The following is an 18508-nucleotide window of genomic DNA, read 5'->3' as shown; positions in this document are numbered from 1 at the left end:
GTCCGCCCCCGCGCGCCACCTCACTCCAGCCAATCAGAAGCCGCCACGTCTCCCCGCCGCCGCTTCCCCTCCACTCACCGCGCGCCACATGGCACCGCGCTGCCCCACTTCGCCGCCGGGCCCGGAGAGCCCGCGACCGGCCCCCGCGGCCCATTCAACGCCGCCGCCCGAGCCACGGGGAGACCAGATCCGCGCCGCCCGGTCCTCCCATGCGCCGCCGCACGCCGTCTCGACGCCGGCCGCCCGCCGACGCCGCTCGCCGCCTCGTGCCCTGCCCGGTCCCGGCCACCGTTGAGCTCGCCGGATGCCGCCCCCGTCGCCCTTCGCTTCCCGCCGCCGTCCCGGAGCGCAGCGGCCTCCATCCGACCCCAGGGAGGAGCCCCGGTGCCGCCCGCCCCAAGATCCGGCGCCGCCGCCTCGGTTCCTGCCGTCCCCGTCGCCGGAGTTCCCAGCGCGCCGCCGCCGGAGAGGATCGGGAGGAGCCCCGATCCGTCTGCGTTGACCGCGTCCCCGCTCTTGGGCCCCGCCGTGGCCTCCCAGGCCCAGCGTGCCGTCCCCGCCTTCGGTCCAGATCCGCACCGCGCCAGCCCAGCCGGCCTCGCCTTGGCCTGCCTCCTCCTCCAGCCGGGCCGAAGCCCACTGGGTGAGCCGCCACCCGCCCCACCTTGTTTTTTTTTCCATTCCTCTGGTTGGGCTGCCCAGTGCTCCAGTTCCTGTTTCGGCCCGCCTCGTTTTTTTTCCGACCTGGGAATTTGTCCAATTATCCAGAGACTGCCAGTTTTACAGTTTAGACCCTCATGTTCATGCATTTAAAAACTCACTAACCGTGCATCGGATTAAAATGTTTTATATATGAAACTTGCTCAGAATTTTGTGTAGATTAATAATATCCAACTTTCATCTATGTTTAAAATATTTAAAATGCTGTTTGCATTAATTTGCTCCTATGCCATGTTAAAATGATTTTATTCATAACTAAATAACTGTAACTCCGATTTTAATAAACTTTATATGTTTTTGGGGTAGAATTTTGCCTAGTTTATCATGGTGACCTTTATTTGCATGTTAAACAACTCTAAAATTGTGTTTAGGGCAAAACAGTACCAAATCTATAATATGCTCATGAGGAGTTTCCGGACTTGTTGGTTGTTGTTCCGGCCTCATTTAAACTTGCCTAGAGTAGGTAGTTTCGTCATGCTTCACCTCTTGCCATGTTAATCAACATTTAATTTTGTTGGGGTACATAACCGAGAGAGAACTAAATAAGTCATGTGGTGTTCCGTCAATATGCAACTCGTTGCATATTGAGATCCACTTAATTTGTAGTATTGTTTTGTGCATTTGGCCATGCCATGCTTCATTAAACCGGACATGCATCATACTTGATTGTGCATCATGCCATATTTATGTGGTGGTTGTTTACTATGTTGTTTGCTTCTTTCCGGTGTTGCGTCTTCGGGTTGTTTCCGGTAACGTCGTGTTTGTGAGGATCCGTTCGACTACGTCCGTTTGTCTCCTTCATGGACTCGTTCTTCTTCCTTGCGGGATTTCAGGCAAGATGGTCATACCCTCGAAATCACTACTATCTTTGCTATGCTAGTTTGCTCGCTCTTTGCTAAGCCAATGCTACGATGTCTACCTTTTGCTTGTCAGCCTCCCAAAATGCCATGTCAAACCTCTAACCCACCATGTCCTAGCAAACCGTTGATTGGCTATGTTACCGCTTTGCTCAGCCCCTCTTATAGCGTTGCTAGTTGCAGGTGAAGATTGGAGGCCGTTCCTTGTTGGAATATTTATTTTCTTGTTGGGATATCACAATATATCTTATTTAATAAATGCATCTATATACTTGGTAAAGGGTGGAAGGCTCGGCCTTATGCCTGGTGTTTTGTTCCACTCTTGCCGCCCTAGTTTCCGTCATATCGGTGTTATGTTCTCGGATTTTGCGTTCCTCACGCAGTTGGGCTATAATGGGAACCCCTTGACAGTTCGCCTTAAGTAAAGCTTTTCCAGCAATGCCCAACATTGGTTTTACCATTTGCCACCTAGCCTTTTTCTTTTCCCTTGGGGGTCGCGCGCCCAAGGGTCATCATTATTTTTAACCCCCCCCCCCCCCGGGCCAGTGCTCCTCTGAGTGTTGGTCCGAACTGAGCTGCCTGCGGGGCCACCTCGGGGAAACTTGAGGGTTGGTTTTACTCGTAGCTAGTCTCATCTGAGTGTGCCCTGAGAAAGAGATATGTGCAGCTCCTATCGGGATTTGTCGGCACATTCGGGCGGTGTTGCTGGTTTAGTTTTATCCTGTCGAAATGTCTTGTTGTACCGGGATACCGAGTCTGATCGGAATGTCTCGGGTGGAGGTCTATTCCTTCGTTGACCGTGAGAGCTTGTGATGGGCTAAGTTGGGACACCCCTGCAGGGATTTGAACTTTCGAAAGCCGTGCCCGTGGTTATGGGCAGATGGGAATTTGTTAATGTCCGGTTGTAGATAACTTAAACCTTAATTAATTAAAATGAACCAACTGAGTGAGTTGCCGTGATGGCCTCTTCTCGGCGGAGTCCGGGAAGTGGACACGGTGTTGGAGTTATGCTTGCGCCGGTTGTCCTTCTAGATTCTCGCTCGCGCTTTGCCTCCTCTTCTCGCCCTCTTTTGCGTATAAGATAGCCACCATATATGCTAGTCGCTTGCTGCAGCTCCACATATATTTGCCTCATCCTTTCCTATACACTTAAATAGTTTTGGTCGCGAGGGTGCGAGATTGCTGAGTCCCTGTGGCTCACAGATACTATAATTCCAGATGCAGGTCCAGGTGATTCCGCTCCAGGTGACGAGTACGAGCTCAAGTGGGAGTTCGACGAGGACTCTCAGCGTTATTATGTTTCCTTTCCCGATGATCAGTAGTGGTGCCTAGTTGGGGTTTGATTCAGGGCCTTGTCGCATGTTGGGTTTTCTTCTATTTTGGCGCCGTAGTCGGGCCATGAGTGTTTGTTTGATGGATGTTATTTATGTACTCTGATGTGATGTGGCGAGTGTAAGCCGACTATGTTATCTCCCCCTTTTATTATGTACTACATGGGATGTTGTAATGATTGCCTGACTTGCGACATTGCTTTCAATGCGGTTATGTCTCTAAGTCGTGCCTCGACACGTGGGAGCTATAGCCGCATCGAGGGCGTTACACCTATATATCGAAGAGATCATACCGGATGCCCGCAAATGATCTGGAGGAGATTAAGAAACAGATCAAGGAGTTATTGGAGAAAGGTTACATTCGACAGAGCTCATCACCTCGGGGAGCCCTAGTGCTTTTGGTCGAGAAGAAGGATAAGTCTCTAAGAATGGTTGTTGATTATCGTGCGTAAATGAGGTGACGATCAAGAACAAATACCCACTACCGATGATCAATGATTTGTTTGACCAGCTGCAAGGAGCCAAGGTGTTTTCAAAGATCGATCTGCAATCTGGATATCACTAGCTGAAAATACGAGAGAAGGACATACCAAAGACAACATTCACCACACGGTACGGGTTGTATGAATATACGGTCATGTCGTTTGGACTGACTAACGCCCCTGCCTATTTCATGAGCATGATGAACAAGGTGTTCATGGAATATTTGGATAAGTTTGTTGTGGTGTTCATTGATGATAGAATGGTATACTCGAAGAACGAGGAGGAGCACGAAGAGCATTTGCGCTTAGTTCTCGAGAAACTCAGGGAACATCAGTTGTATGCCAAGTTCAGCAAATGCGAGTTTTGGGTGAAGGAAGTCGGATTCCTCGGACATGTTATATCAGGAGAAGGTGTAGCAGTATATCCTACCAAGGTTCAGTCAGTCACCGACTGGTTGGCACCCACTTCAGTTAGCGAGATCCACAGTTTTCTTGGACTCGCAGGATACTATCGGAGATTCATTGAGAATTTTGCCAAAATTGCGAAGCCAATGACGGAGTTATTGAAGAAGGATACCAAATTTAAATGGATAGAAGAATGTGAGGCGAGTTTTCAGGAGTTAAAGAAACGATTGACCACCGCCCCAGTGCTCATTCTGTCGGATATACGCAAGGAGTTTCAAGTGTATTGCGATGCCTCTCGCCTAGGACTTGGAAGTGTGCTTATGTAGGACGGAAGAGTTGTTTCGTATGCCTCGCGACAACTGAAACCGCACAAGTTGAATTATTCCACGCATGATTTGGAGTTGGCTGTCGTACTTCATGCGTTGAAGACTTGGAGGCATTACCTTATTGGAAATCGTTGTGATGTATACACGGATCGTAAGAGTTTGAAGTACATTTTCACACAGAAAGAGCTGAACCTTAGGCAGAGGAGATGGTTGGAGCTTATAAAGGATTATGACATGAAGCTTCACTATCATCCAGGCAAGGTCAATGTCGTAGAAGATGCCTTGAGCCGGAAGAGTTATGCTAATACCCTAGTGAGCACGGGATTGCCAAAGGAGTTAGCAGAGGATCTCAGGGAACTTCGATTGGAGATTGTTCCTAAAGGTTTTGTTGCAACAATGGAAGTTCAGTCTACATTGTTAGGAAAGATTCGAGAAGCTTGATACGTCTCCAACGTATCTACTTTTCCAAACACTTTTGCCCTTGTTTTGGACTCTAACTTGCATGATTTGAATGGAACTAACCCGGACTGACGCTGTTTTCAGCAGAATTACCATGGTGTTATTTATGTGCAGGAGCAAACGTTCTCGGAATGACCTGAAACTTCACGGAGCTACTTTTCAGAAAATAAGAAAAACACCTACAAAAGATGGAGGCCAGGGGGCCACCACCTTGCCACGAGGGCAGGGGGCGCGCCTGCCCCCTAGGGCGCGCCCCCTACCTCGTGGGCCCCCTGTTGCCTCTCCGACTCCAACTCCACCTCAATATATTGAGTTTTGATGAGAAAAAAATCAAGGAGAAGAAATCATCGCATTTTACGATACGGAGCCGCCGCCAAGCCCTAAAACCTCTCGGGAGGGCTGATCTGGAGTCCGTTCAGGGCTCCGGAGAGGGGAATCCGTCGCCATCGTCATCATCAACCATCCTCCATCACCAATTTCATGATGCTCACCGCTGTGCGTGAGTAATTCCATCGTAGGCTTGCTGGACAGTGATGGGTTGGATGGGATCTATCATGTAATCGAGTTAGTTTTGTTAGGGTTTGATCCCTAGTATCCACTATGTTCTGAGATTGATGTTGCTATGACTTTGCTATGCTTAATGCTTGTCACTAGGGCCCGAGTGCCATGATTTCAGATCTGAACCTATTATGTTTTCATCAATATATGAGTGTTCTTGATCCTATCTTGCAAGTCTATAGTCACCTATTATGTGTTATGATCCGTTAACCCCGAAGTGACAATAACCGGGATACTTACCGGTGATGACCGTAGTTTGAGGAGTTCATGTATTCACTATGTGTTAATGCTTTGTTCCGGTTCTCTATTAAAAGGAGGCCTTAATATCCCTTAGTTTCCGTAAGGACCCCGCTGCCACGGGAGGGTAGGACAAAAGATGTCATGCAAGTTCTTTTCCATAAGCACGTATGACTATGTTTGGAATACATGCCTACATTATATCAATGAACTGGAGATAGTTCTGTGTCACCCTAGGTTATGACTGTTACATGATGAACCGCATCCGGCATAATTCTCCATCACTGATCCATTGCCTACGAGCTTTCCATATATTTTTCTCCGCCTATTTACTTTTCAGTTCTTATTGCTATCATCACTACAAAATACCAAAAATATTACTTTTATTATTGTTACCTTTTGCTACCGTTATCACTACTATCATACTACTTTGCTACTAAACACTTTGCTGCAGATATTAAGTTTCCAGGTGTGGTTGAATTGACAACTCAGCTGCTAATATTTGAGAGTATTCTTTGGATCCCCTTGTGTCGAATCAATAAATTTGGGTTGAATACTTTACCCTCGAAAACTGTTGCGATCCCCTATACTTGTGGGTTATCAAAGCTCAGAAGGATGACAAAGAGATTGCCGAGATAAAAGAGAGAATGAGCGAAGGAAAGGCCAAAGGTTTTCGTGAGGATGAGCACGACACCTTATGGTTTGAGGACCGTGTTTATGTGCCCAATAACCCAGAGATCAGGAAGTTAATACTTCATGAGGCTCATGACTCACCATACTCAATACACCCCGGAAACACCAAGATGTATTTGGATTTGAAGGAACATTTCTGGTGGACTGGTATGAAGAAGGATATTGCCGAGTATGTAGCCGTATGTGATGTATGCCAGAGAGTGAAGGCTGAGTATCGAAAGCCAGCAGGATTGTTACAGCCTATGCCGCTACCTGAATGGAAGTGGGATAAACTTGGCATGGATTTTATCACCGGATTACCGAGGACCAAATCAGGATATGATTCTATATGGGTAGTAGTTGATCGCTTGACCAAAGTGGCTCACTTTATCCCAGTGAAAACCACCTATACAAGTGCGAAGTTGGCCAAGATATATAGGACCAGGATCGTATGTCTGCATGGAGTTCCAAGGACCATCGTATCAGATAGAGGAACACAGTTTACTTCAATGTTTTGGCATCAGCTGCACCAAACTTTGGGGACAAGGTTGGAGTTCAGTACAGCATTCCACCCGCAGACCGATGGACAAACCGAGAGAGTCAACCAGATTCTGGAGGATATGTTGAGGGCCTGTGCGCTAGATTATGGATCTAGTTGGGATGACAATTTACCCTACGCGGAGTTCTCATACAACAATAGCTATCAAGCCAGTTTGAAGATGGCACCGTTCGAAGCCCTGTATGGACGAAGGTGCAGAACACCGTTGATGTGGGATGAAGTCGGAGACCGACAGTTGTTTGGACCAGATTTGATCAAAGAGTCTGAAGAGAAAGTTAAGTTGATCCGAGATAGACTGAAGATAGCTCAGTCCAGGCAGAAGAGTTATGCAGATTCGAAACGCAAGGAAATAACCTATGAAATTGGAGATAGAGCATATCTGTGAGTGTCACCCCTGCGAGGAGTGAAACGTTTTGGAGTTAAGGGAAAGTTAACCCCGAGATTTGTAGGACCGTATCGAATTTTGGAACATATGGGAAAGGTTGCCTACAAGTTGGAGTTACCTGAAGGACTGTCAGGAGTTCATGATGTATTTCATGTTTCACAGCTGAAGAACTGTCATGCTGAGATGGCCGATATACCGTTAAGAGATACAGTACCCTTGGAGGCGATTCAGTTGGACAGTGATTTGACCTATGAGGAAAAGCCAGTCAGGATTCTTGAATTTGCCAGCCGAGTCACCCGCAACAAGGTTATCAAGTTCTACAAAGTTTAGTGGAGTCACCATACCGAGAATGAAGCCACCTGGGAACGAGAGGATGATCTTCGCAAAGACCACCCACACCTATTCTCTAGCCAACCCGAATCTCGAGGGCGAGATTCATCTTAAGGGGGGTAGGTTTGTAACATCCCAAATTTTCAATTTGGAATGTTATACATAGATCATTCATGCATATCATATTTTATTGCATTTCGTTTCGCGAATCCTCGAAATCCTAAGCAACTCAAGGACCCTCGGAGAGAGTTGGGGGTTTCCCCGTTTTCATATTTGAGTTTTATCAAATATTGAAACGAGGATTTTGGTTTTAATTTTTTTTCTATCCAAAAATATTTCATATTAAAATATATGAGAGGAGATAACATGACTTCTCCAAAATAAATGAAATATTGGTGGGAAAATATTAAAATCAAATATTTGGTTTTATTCGGAGTTTATTGCTATTTTTATTTAAATTAGAAAAAATAGCACGTTTTTCAAAATTGCGTTTTAGGGCCAAGAAAATGTTCATCTTGTTCTAAATATTTTATTTAGACGGTGAAAATTTGTTTTGGCATTTTTAGATTTTTATTTTATTTTCTAGGATTTATTTTAGTTCCGGCGAAATTATTGAAAAAAATACTCCCGCCGGACCGCACTAAGCCGAGGCCGAGCCGGCCCAGCCGCGCGTCTCCCCGCACCGGCTCGGGAGAGGACTCCCGAGCTGCGCCGCCGGCGTCGTGTCCGACCCGGACATGCCGCGCCTCGCCCCTTCCCCAAGCCGCCGCACCCCCTCCTCCTCTTATAAGCCGCCGCCCCCCTGGAGCCCCGAGCCGCCCCACACCGCCGCCGCAAGCCGCCTGCCCCGCCGCCTTGCTGCCACAAGCCGTCGTTGCCCCGCGCCGCCGCTTGCCCCGCGCCGCCCTGCCCCACTCGCCGGAGCCGCCCCGCCGCGCCGAACCTCGCCGGAGGTATAAGCGTCGTTCGTTTTTTTTAAACCGGTTCGGTTTTTTCTTAGGAGACCCTAGTTCATTTTAAAAAAAAAATGGGTTCGTCGGTTTTTCTCGATTTAGTTACTTTGCGGACGTTTGTCCGTACGTTCGTTTTAACGAACGGTGTTCACTCATTAGCCGCAGACAACGAACGCTCGTTCGTTAGCCTGTTCGTCAGTTTTCTTTTTTCGGATTTTTCCGCGATTATTCCGGATCGCGATTTCTGATCCAATTTTCGTTTCAGTTTATCTTTTCGCTCGTTTGTCGGAATCAGGTGATTCAAGCGCCCAGATCTTCGTCTCGAAACCCTCTTTCTGTTTAACCAACTTGAACAAGATTTTGCTACTGTAAAATTTGACCTTAGTCCAGATTAGTAAACGAAGCTTGTTTCTTTCGCAGTTTGAGTTTCGTTGCTCCGTTTGATTTGATTCTCTTCGCAAACCGGAGTTCTTTAGTTGAACTTTCTGGTTAGATCTTCTTATTTGAGATTTACTCGTGTTTCTTTGCTTGATTGCTTATGTATGCTACTGTTTGTTTGCGATAGAACACCCGGAGTGCGAAGCGTGCTACTAAGAGTCCCTATGTTGTTTTGCGGATTATCAGCAAGGCAAGTAACACTTTGATCATACCCCTTTATCACCCAGTTTTTATGCATTAGTTCCAATCCTCAAACATTGCATGGTTAGGATGTGATTAACATGTGGGTTGGGAAGTAGTTGATGAGGTAGAACCTATTGCCCTGTTGTATTCAAACCCTTGGGAGTTACTTCTACGTATTGCTTATATTGCTATGCTATGCTCGTAGACGTGGTTGGGTGAGTGAAATCCATGACAGATGTGAGATTGTTAATTAATGGTTCAACTTAAGGTGGCAACTTGAATACACATCTGGGTGGATTGTTTGTTGGGCACCTGGGGAATCCAGTGTTGTCCTAGGATATCCCGGAGTACCCGTGTGATAATCCTATGGTCCGCCACCCAGGCTCAAAGGAAACTGAGATATTTTCATGCTAGAAACTTCCGTGTGCAGCCACAAGCTATGATGGGCTCTAGCATAGTTGAGTAAGTTGCGTGAAGCTTCCGAAGAGGTGGATCAGCAGGTAGTGGGATGTAGGTTGGTATGGTCTGCCCGGAGTAAGGGGTTAATGCTTCTGAAAGACTGTGTCTCGGTCATCCGTTTCTCAAACACCATGTAGTGCGAGAAATCCAATAGAGGAGATCGGGTCTTGTGGGGAAAAGTGCGCAAACCTCTGCAGAGTGTATAAACTAATCATGGTTAGCCGTGTCCCCGGTTATGGACATCTTGAGTATCTAGTACTTGGAGTATCATAAGTATCTCATCACTACTAAATAAATTTGTTGGGTTGTTAATTACTTTAATTGGGATTGAGTTGGAGGAACTTTCTCAATGATGTTTCAACTACCATGATAGTTAAATAAAATCTATTCCTTTGTTGTAGGAAAAAATTGGCTTTTCGCAAAAACTATAACCATAGAGCTTTCCACCAGCCAAATATTCATATAGTGATAGTATTATTCAGTTTTTGCTCTACTGTGTTATTTTGCCAGCATATTCCATGTGCTGACCCGTTTTCGAGCTGCAACGTATTATTTTGCAGACTTTTCAGACGAGGAGTAAGGTTCGTTAGGTCGTTGCCGTGCAGCTTAGCTATGCCATTGGAGTTGATGGACTCATTTTATCTACCAAGCCTTCCGCTGTTATCGTATTAGATGGCCTTAAGCCATATTTATTGTAATAAGTTCTCTTTTGAGAAATTCGTTATAATAAGTGTGTGATTGCTACTCTGCTATAAATCCTTGAGTACTGTGTGTGTCAGCATTACCGATCCAGGAATGACACTGAAGCACAGAGACTTGACTGTTTGAGGTCGGGTCACTACATACTGTTTTCGGATCCCTTCACCGTTACTTATAGTCCCGGAGATCCGTATCTCCGATTGGGCTGAAGTTTTGAGAGGATTTTTATCCAGAAATTGTCTTTCTTGCGGCAAAAGAAGGGCTCCAACCGACCTACAAGATGCCCACAAGACATCAGGGCGCGCCTGGCGGGGTAGGGTGCGCCATGGTGTCTTGTGGGGCCCTCGGATACCGTCTTGTGTTGATTCATTTTCCTAAAAATCACATATATTACAAAAAAAATCTCCGTAAATTTTGTCACGTTTGGTATGAATTTTCTGCGAAACAAAAAACATGCAACAAGCAGGAACTGGCACCAGACACTAGGTCAATACGTCAGTCCATAAAAATGATGTAAAAGTGCACCAAAACCATATAATATTATTGTAAACATGGCATGAATACTTCATAAATTATAGATACGTTGAAGACGTATCAGGTATGGTTTAAAAGATGTGCAGTCCTTGGGCAGGTTGTATGGATAAAGTGAAGCACCCTCCTCTTAGTGGTGTCACCATCGATCAATATGTAAGCAATCTTATTGTTCTTTTATTGACACATTTCTATTACTTTGAGCATTGTCATCAATTTTTGCATTTGTTTGTTTTAGGATGAGATAGCTGAAGACATCTACAAACAAATGCCTAAGCCAAGGGCAAACCGTTTGTCCTCCAAAATTGTTGGTATTTGTTGGAAGAGCATGAGAATTCGAAGATGAGGAATGTTGATGCCAATCCAAAAGCTAGGAAATGCGCCAATTCCTCTCTGGAGATGGACGACAACATAGATGGTGTTGATGGAGAGGAAAGGGCAAAGGTGCCTAGAAGTACCACTCTAGTGTCTAGCATCGGTCAGCCTGACTGAAGGAAGTCAGAAAAGTTGAGGCTTAAGAGAGGAGAGGTGGAGACGATGAAAAAATGTTATATCATTTTATGAGGACAAGAAACGAGTACACCGAGATGAGAAAGCAAGAAAAGCTAGGGATGAAGGAGAATAAGAACAAAGAGAAGAGGGCGAGATGGGATGAAATGCAAGAGAGCAGATGACATGAGGAAGAGATGGAGGCGTGTAGGCTCCAAATTCAGATGAAAGCGTGTAGGCTTCAAATTTAAGGACCGAGCGAAAGGTGAACCCATATCCGAGCATGATTTCTTAATCATGATAGATTCCAACAAAACGGATCGATGTCACGAGAGATTTTGGTGCGCGGCAGCGAGATTTGATTATTCATTTCAGGGAACTCAAATGAGCGGACCATGCACACGGCAGGAAGATGTGATTTGTACACGCCGCAGGTGAAATTACTTTTGTTCACGCAATTTATCAAAAACTACATGCATGTTTGCTTGATGTGGTAAATATTTAAATTTGATGGGAATCAAGTGTTTGAATTATGCATGCTAAGATATGGCGAACCTGAGTTTGCGCGTCGCTTCCCCATGCACTTGTCAGACTCGGCAGTCGACGTGTTGTGGGGTGGTCCGGGATGTGATGCTTCAGGTGTCGTTTCCCTCCTTGGGGGCACAGTCTCGAGCCATGGATCCATCGTTGGTCGCAAGTGTCTCGCTCGGTATTCGTTGGTTTGTTGGGATGTACGGTGGTGGCGGTGGAACTGATTTGGCAGACGGTTATTGCTTTGGTCATCCTGGTGTTGTTGGTCGACCTCTCTCTTGTGTGCTCGTGACGGCAGTGTGGTCTCGGAGATCGGTGCCCTTTGATGGCGTTTGAGGTTTTGTTGCCTCGCATAGTGTTATGATTCTCTCTATATGTGATGGTGGCCCGTGGTGGCCAAGGGGAGGTGCATGGGTCGTCTTGGCGGAACATCGCCCTTCGGCATGGTCTATGGTGTTTTCGTTGTCACGGTGTGGCTAGGGAGTGGGAAGCCATTCGACGGTGGTTGCGACTCTCCTAGTCCTTTAAGGTGTAGACTGATTGCAGGGCAAGCTGGCAACTTCTCTCGGTTTTCTTGGTATCGGATCTCCTTTCGACTAATGTTTTGTATTGCCTTTCATCTTTTAGAAAATGGAAATGGTTCAGGCCGACCTTTGTCCACCATGAAGCTACATGTAGCCGTTGTTTTGTATCGCCTTTCATCTTTTAGAAAATGAAAATGGTTTGGGCCGACTTTTGCCCACCATGGTGCCCATAAAAGAATAATTAGACGATAGCATCAGATCGTCCACCCCACCATCGTGATTTGCTGTCAGTTTCGCGTAGGCTTCAGGGTCACGACTCACGAGAGAGCATTGGCTTCCCTACCAGGCGACTTTTGCACATGCCCTAGCACGATTCGTTTTCTAAGTTTGCGCAACGCACACATTTTAAAAGAGTGCTAGGAAAAACTACCCGGCCTGCATTTTTCAATCCGGGCGACGCAAATATCTTGGCAGCGCAGCGGAAAGGCTCCCGATCGCCTCGTCGCCGAGCACTAGGGAGCACCGAAACACATGGGCGTCAGGCAGCAACAAGGAGGCGTGAGTGGGCACCGGTGACGGCGTGAAAAGTGACGACCCAAGCATCAGAAAACGGCTGAAAGATGTCCGAATGCCCTACAAAATTGCAGACCCAACGACCCGAAAATGCAACCTAGTGGTGGAGGCAGGCTAAAGCGCGCAGCCCTCCACAGAGGACAGTGCACTTGGTCGAGAGCTGTTTGGTTTAATACTGTATTTAGCATACCACTTTTTCTCTATCCAAAAGACAGGACAGAAATATCTTCCAGTTGGAGATGAAATGGTCGTCCAGTAGGCGAGCACTCAGGATCTGCGCCGCGTACCTAACACGGCGCAAATATCACAGCGTAACTGGAGGCCCGACGAGCCGGTGGTTGGTGACGGCATGTAAACGGGCGACTGTCAAGAGATTCCCACCCCGTGCACATAATCAAACAAGCATGCCACCGCCGTTTACAGAAGAGCATCCCCTGATTGTATAACACTTTGTACCATGTCAGCGCCTTACAAAACATATCAAAAACGAAGAGGAATGGAGCCAGAAGTGCCCTTTTTGCATCAAGGATTGTGCATGACACTCCAACTCCCAAGCTTCAGTTCCCTTACATGTTCATTTAGCTAGCTGGTGGCGGCACTTCCAAGGCGGCGTCTGGCAGTTTCTTCTTGAAGTTGAGCTGAGCTTGCTTCCTGGGCTTAGTAGGGTCTAAGACAAACCAGAGAGGTAATTTAGCTTCATGGGTAGTGCGAGGGTTCGAGTGGCCTAGACCGCAATGTAAACAAGTCCCAAGTACTAACCTGGTTTGGCTTGCTTGTTGGTGGAGATAACTGAAGACTTCCACTGATTGTACGCTTGTTTCTCCATCTTCTTGTGCCTTTTGTGGGTTGGTAGCTGAAATTGCAAGAATCAGGCAGCAGTCGCAAGCAGGACATAAACAACAAAATATCAAACTGCAAACTACATGACAAAAACCAGTGTCCATGTGTCTGGCAAACAAGATGCTATAACAATTACTAGCTGCAAGTCTATGTTCCCTCTTATATAGATGCATTTGATCTCACTTCATCAGTGCCTTCTGGTTAATCAAGTACTCCCTCCATTCCATAATTCTTGTCATGGTTTTGGTTCAAACTTGGAACGCAGTGAGTACCAAACTATTATGGCTTTATGTCATGAATTTCAGAAGTGGCAATCAGCATAATACTTGAAAGGTAAAGGGACATTAAGCAGGTTCATACATCTAGCTCATCATCATTGTCATCCCCAGATGATTCATCAGAATGATCGCTGTCATCCTCATGTTTCCTTTTGCTAGGCAAAACATCCAGCAGTTCTACATCAACAATTGCAAATTACAAGCTATTAGAAAAAATGGCAATCACTCAATCCACAAACTTTTAGCATATCATGTATGAAGAATGATTGCATCAATATTAGAGCATGCGCAGATACCTCTATTCCCTTTGATGGAGGTTGGATCTTTCTTCTCCTTGGCTATCCCAAAAACATCAAAACAAAGGTCTCCCATGGATGTTGAAACCTGCAACCAGCACAAATAACAGTCAAAACAGGATAATGTGTAGCACCAATCTAAACATTTTTGTGATGACAAACTTAGCAGACGCTAGCATATATGAGATGAGGGAATGGACAACTGTATGCAAAGATAAGACATTTCAGGTCCATTACCGTTGTAAATTCAGAGCTAGATGTACCACAAAGGTCAATTAGCTTCAGTTTGTCAACTTTGAGCTGCAGGGAAATTGAGGAAAGGTTTAGTGCTACAAGAAGCAAATCATTTATACGCCTCCAACTAGCATGCAAAGTGAACCATTTTTACTGATTCAGCTGTCACCTTATGCCTCTTCGCACATAAATAGAATGCTGCTGCAGTAAACACTGGGCGGCCAAAATCCGTGCTTGAGCGTCGAGAAGGAGGCAATGCAGCCAGGAAACGTTCTTTGTACCTGAAACATACAATGTCACCATCAGTATATCATTCAAGGCTTCAGGCATCAAGGTCTTTGCATCCCAGGCCAATTGTACATCCAATCATCTACAGCAAGTTAGCCTTGCAGCACAACAGAACTAGCAAAGGGAGCAGACTTACAGCGCCAATCCCTTCTGCACAAAAGGTATCAACCTGACACAGCCGAACTGGATGCCCAATTCACGCACATCCAGTGTCGTCCTACAAGAAGAAACCGCTCAATTCAGTAAGGCTAGTCACTTGCGTGTGTCAATTAGCAGAACAGAAGTGCAAAGTGGCATACTTGACACCAAGCCCATTCTGCAGCGCATTGAATGATCTGATGTATGCCTTCTCGGACATCCCACTCATCCGCACCGCCTCCGACCGATCAAATATCACTTGAAACCTGGACAATCACAGACAAAGCAAACGGATCCCCGGGTACCGAGCTCGAATTCGCCCTATAGTGAGTCGTATTACAATTCACTGGCCGTCGTTTTACAACGTCGTGACTGGGAAAACCCTGGCGTTACCCAACTTAATCGCCTTGCACACCTCCCCCTGCGCGAAACCAGCGTCAGAGACACGCACACCAGAGAGATCGAGGGAGGGGAAGAAGCGAGTGAAGGGGCGGGTGCGGGATGCTTACGATGCCGAGGACGGAGGAGTCGAAGTTGATGTCGCAGAGGCGGCGGAGCTCGGCGGCCTTGCGCACGACGGGGCGGGACCCGGAGAGGCCGAGGCGGGCGGCGATCGCCGACATGTCCATGGCCGCCGGCGCCGGCGGGGGGTTGGTGGCTGGAATTGGCGCGAAATGGGAGCGGGGGCGGGAGGGGAAGACGGTTTCGGCATTGGAGGGGGGAAATAGTGGCCGATCTGGTCGGTTTTCGGATTGTTTTGGCGGGGAAGGGAGATGACGCGCGCTGGGAATATGCTATTTTTCGCGCCTATGCCCTTCCGACGGAGTGGCGGCTTCGGAGGCCAGTGGGTGGGCGGGCTTGGTTGCTGGGTTGGGTTACGCTCGGGTGGGCTGGTGAGTGGTCTGCCTAGATGATGAGTGGATCTGCTACTTATTTTCAAGGAAAATAGTAAGGCCCAAAGAAATACACAAGAGAAAATTAATAAAGCATTAAAATTTTATAAAGGGCCGTTGCGTGTCGGCCAGCGGATCTTAGAGATTTTTGGAACATGGGTGTTGTCGCGGAAGGGATTTTTGCAACAAAGATGATGTTAGAGATATTTTTTCTTAATATTTTTTTGCAACATGGATGCTATTACGGAAGTCAATTTTGTAACACATATGATGTTGCAGAAAAAGTACAAAAACTCAATGACATGAGTCGCACGGAGGAGGTGACGGGCGCTCGTGTGCGGTCCACCGACTGAAACGAAGCGTCTTCACTTTTATGAAGTGATCCCATGAATAATAATGAAGGGAGTGCCCATTCTTCATATACTGGAATCCTTCATATACTGGAAAAATATATCCAAGCCAATAATCATACATTAATTATTTATCTAACAATCAATATTTTCAAAGTTATGTACAACTTTGGATTGCGGACCATCTGGCAAAGCACACAAGTCCCAATTGTGGCTCTCTATGCAACCATATGTGTTATTTGCATGCATTTCACTTGCCCTTCCGGATTTCTACAAATTAAAGATTGACCCCCTCCCTCCTCTCCCCGGTTTTTGATCCATCCTCGTGGAAGGGTTTCAACAACGTCGAATCGTGGTGGTATGGCTTTATGCAAGGTAGTTGATGTCGCTATAAGGGCATGGCATCGCTTGCAAGGCTAGTGTCTTAGGAAAAATGGGATAAGCTCAATGCGAGGATCGTTAATATTAAATACGCTACACCGGCCGTTGTCTTCACAATAATTTGTAGCAAGGCTAATAATTGGGTGAATGCAGGAGCCAAAGACTTGTGTAATAATATGCCGGAAGAGTAGACTTTGTTCTCGCAGGGTGTCCCTCAAACATGTACTTTTATTGAACACTTCCTTTTAATTAAACTATATGATACCCCGCGCGTTGCTGCGGAAATTTTGTATCACCGCGGACGTGCCAAAGGTTAATTCATAGTAGCAAGTAGTGTAACGTATAAAAATATATGGATCAAAGTCATTACCCTATAAACATGAAAAATATGTTAAAGATTTGGTATGGTACAATTGCAAGTAGAAGCTGACCGAAGAGTACTAATGACATTTTTCTTGATTACAAAGGTGATTGCTCTACTAATAAAATAATTCTAAATTTAGGCAACATAATTACTAATTTTATGTAGAATCTATAGTGTGATTTGTAAGAAGCTGCATGCATTGTTGATGATGTAGCATGTGAGGTCGTCTCATAAGGAAATTTTCAAAGAAATAATAGAGAACACAACATTTTGTATATGTGAGTTGAATATGAAACACTCGGATGAGTTCATAAGAGAGGCCTCTATAAAAAGAGAAAGAAATGCAAAAAAAGTAGGATAGATAAATATGAACAAAAATGATTTTCTATTTTCTGCTGTCAAAAGATACAACATGCCTTACCTTTTACCCTCATAATTACATGTGAAGTATAGAATGTAACTACACATGGTAAGAAATTAGATGTGTGAACTAATCTGATAGTCTCAATGTAGATAGATATCATAATCCTTTCAACTGATCCATGCATCTTAAAAATGAAGAACCATATTTTTGGAGCTGTAGGAAATAAGGAACAAACTCATACTCTCCCTATGAATATAAGATGTTTTAGATCACTAATTTAATGATTTAAGATGTCTTATATTTATTTATAGTGGGAGTACATTTTATTGGCACATCAAGAGCAGTAAATGTATAAGACATATTCTTTTCCATGCATTTATCTCACTTGATGCATGACGTCGTCACAGAGATTACAATACTACGTGCTTCATATAATTAGTCAAAATCATGGATTCTAGGGTCAGAAGTTGATGGGCTCGTGGATATGGATTTTTCATGCACAAAGTTCCTTTTGCATCCACGTTGCACACATGCATACAAACCGCTTCTGCACACATGGGCGTTTCATTTATTTTTTGGAAAAAGGACCAAAATAAATCTGAGGAAATATCATTAATCGGATAGTGGAAAACTCTCAATCACTCTAGAGTTCAATGGTGCATCTAGACAAAACTGAAAGCTGCAAGAAGAATTTTTCTGTATCAGCCAATACAGCCAGAACGAAAATAACCCTGACACAGTCAATTAAGAACAGCCGTTATGAATATAATATAGCAAAGAATGGTATGGCAGTCCAAGGATACCTGATATGATTCCCAATATGTAAAGTGATAACATGCTTGTATCCATCCACTCCGGGCACTAGTAGAAAACAGGGCTATGGTCCAGGCCGGCTCAGCCCATTAGTCCCGGTTCAGTGTAGAACCGGGACTAATGTGGGCATTGGTCCCGGTTCGTGAGCCCAGGGGGCCGGCCGTACCACGTGGACCATTGGTCCCGGTTCGTCTGGACCTTTTGGTCCCGGTTGGTGGGACGAACCGGGACCAATGGGCCTCGCTCCTGGCCCACCACCATTGGTCCCGGTTGGTGGCCTGAACCGGGACCAAAGGCTCCCCTTTAGTCCCGGTTCTTGCCACAAACCGGGACCAATGAGGTGCCTATATATACCCTCGCCCGCGAGCAGAGCACTCCAGTGCTCTGTTTTTCTCTGGCCGGCGAGGGGAGGGGTTTGTGGTGCTCTAGCTCACCTCCTATGCACATGAGGTGTTCAATGGAATGCCCGAGCCACACTACTTAAACTTTCTCCTCTCGAAGCTCGACCTCCAAACTCCATTTTCCTCGAGATTTGTCTAGATTTAGCGGTCCGTCACGCCCCGTCCCC

At 45.9% G+C, this 18508-nt stretch overlaps 1 pseudogene; it reads right to left on the bottom strand.

Annotated features, from left to right (window-relative positions):
• Window positions 1-13092: 13092 nt before the first annotated feature.
• Window positions 13093-15513, bottom strand: LOC125541199 (annotated as a pseudogene).
• Window positions 15514-18508: the final 2995 nt, after the last annotated feature.

Source organism: Triticum urartu, chromosome 2 (assembly GCF_003073215.2).
Source record: "Triticum urartu cultivar G1812 chromosome 2, Tu2.1, whole genome shotgun sequence".
In the NCBI taxonomy this organism is placed as follows: domain Eukaryota; kingdom Viridiplantae; phylum Streptophyta; class Magnoliopsida; order Poales; family Poaceae; genus Triticum; species Triticum urartu.
The sequence above is the reverse complement of the archived record's forward strand: the minus strand, read 5'-3'. Positions and strand labels throughout refer to the sequence as shown.